Below are 1,996 nucleotides of genomic sequence, written 5' to 3' on the forward strand. Positions count from 1 at the left end.
AACTAAAAATATATAGAAAAAATTAGCTGGGCATGGTGGCACATGCCTGTAGTCCCAGCTACTTGGGAGGCTGAGGCAGTAGGATCGCTTAAGCCCAGGAGTCTGAGGTTGCTGTGAACTAGGCTGACGCGCTAGCCCGGGCAACAAAGTGAGACTCTGTCTCAAAAAAAAAAAAAACAACAAAAAAAAACTACTTTAAGACAGAATTTGATAAATTTATCCATGCTGGATTAATAATCAATGGTTGAAATCTGGACTATTTGAGTGCTATATTCATGGTGTTTTGGAATTGACAATACTCAGTCTTGGCCGCTCAATAATAGGTTCTTTGGCAGCATCCTAAGAGATTTCATGTAACCCCTAAAGCATTTTTATATTCTTTTGTAGATTGCTATCTGTTCATTCACTAAGAGTTTACTGGTAACTCCTGGAATGTCAGAGAAGCTGAATAATAAGACAAAGAAGTGATCATTCATGTATATGTTTATTTGAAATATTTTTCTTCATGGAATTGTATAGACAGGTAGTGCTCATTGTGGAGAAACAGGCCCTCACGTTCACTGTTGATGTGGGTACAAGCTAGTTGCATTGTTTTGGAGGACAATTTGACATCTGTCAAAATGTATAATGTTTAGTTTGAACTAGGAAATTCATTTCTAGAAATTTGTCCTAAAAAAGTAAACTTGCACAAAGACATAGAGGTAGATATTCTTATAACATTATTTGCAGTAGTGAAAAATGAGAAACAACCCACATGTTCATCGATGTGAGTTTATGGATTCTGCCTACCACAATCCGTATAATGTGTTACCACAATACACCCATGTGTCATTGCTGCCATAACAAATTACCACAAAATTAGCAGCTTAAAACAACACAAATTTATTATCTTACAGTTCTTTTAGGCCAGAAGGTCCAACACATGTCTCACTAGGGTGAAATCAAGGTGTTGGCGGGTTTGTATTCCTTTCTGAAGGCCCTAGGGGAAAGTGTTTCCTTGCTCTTTTGGGTTTGGCAGGATTTAGTCCTTTGATGTTATAGGATTAAGATCCCATGTCCCTTGCAGGTTTCCAGCAAATGACATTCCCAGCTTCTGGGGGCCAGCTCCATTCTTTGGCTCCTGGACTCCTTTCCTCTTTTTTCAGTCTTTCCTCTTTGAGGTTCTCATCTTTTAAAGACTCAAGTGATTAGATTGGGCCTACCCAGATAATCCGGGATAATTCCCCCATCTCAACATCCATATGTTTAATCACATCAGCAAAGTTCTTTTGCCAAGTAAGGTTACATATTCACAGGTTCTGAGAATTAGGTCACGAACACCTTCGGGAGACCATTATTCTGCCTACCACAACCCATATGATGGAATGAATGCTCTGCAGAATGAGTTTAATTTACATATACTTAAGGGGAAAGCTGGTTTAATGTGTATTAAGTTTTAAAAAGCAACTAGATATAGTATGTGTAGTATGACCTCATTTCTATAACAAAATTTGCTTATAAAAGTTTTTTTTAACATACACGGAGAAAAATTAGATGACTACATACCAAATTCCTCAATATTATTTCTGGGGATAAAAGTTCAGAGGATTTTAATTTTGTGGAATATTTGAATTTTTTACAATTAACACATATTACTTTTGCAGGGTGCTTATTGTGCTAGATAAGTTGCTCAGTGTTGAATGCTATATGGGATAAGAAGTCTAAGACAAGGCTCTCAAGGAGCTAGTAGTTTTATCTGGAAGAGGATATATATGCACGTGAAACACTGTTCAACATAAAGTAGTGAGCATTGTTTAAATTGCTGAGAACACAGTCAAGTGGTATAGGAATTTAGAGGAAAGAAGAAAATGAGCACTTTTTTCCCTAGCTGTGTAGAAATTCAAATAGAGAAAGAAAAACAGCTTCGTGTATTGTATTGTCATTTAGCTATTCTATAATTTATTAGTCTCTTTTTTTTTTTTGAAACAGAGTCTCACTCTTTTTGCCTGGGCTAGAG

The 1,996-nt window shown here is 36.6% G+C and overlaps 1 protein-coding gene across 1 annotated transcript in view; it reads left to right on the top strand.

Moving 5' to 3' along the window:
- Positions 1 to 1,996, top strand: part of CBL (Cbl proto-oncogene, E3 ubiquitin protein ligase) — a 32,005-nt gene that overhangs the window by 7,630 nt on the left and 22,379 nt on the right. The gene's annotated exons all lie outside the window — the stretch shown is intronic.

Source organism: Propithecus coquereli, unplaced genomic scaffold, assembly GCF_000956105.1.
Source record: "Propithecus coquereli isolate 6110/MARCELLA unplaced genomic scaffold, Pcoq_1.0 Scaffold477, whole genome shotgun sequence".
Taxonomy (NCBI): domain Eukaryota; kingdom Metazoa; phylum Chordata; class Mammalia; order Primates; family Indriidae; genus Propithecus; species Propithecus coquereli.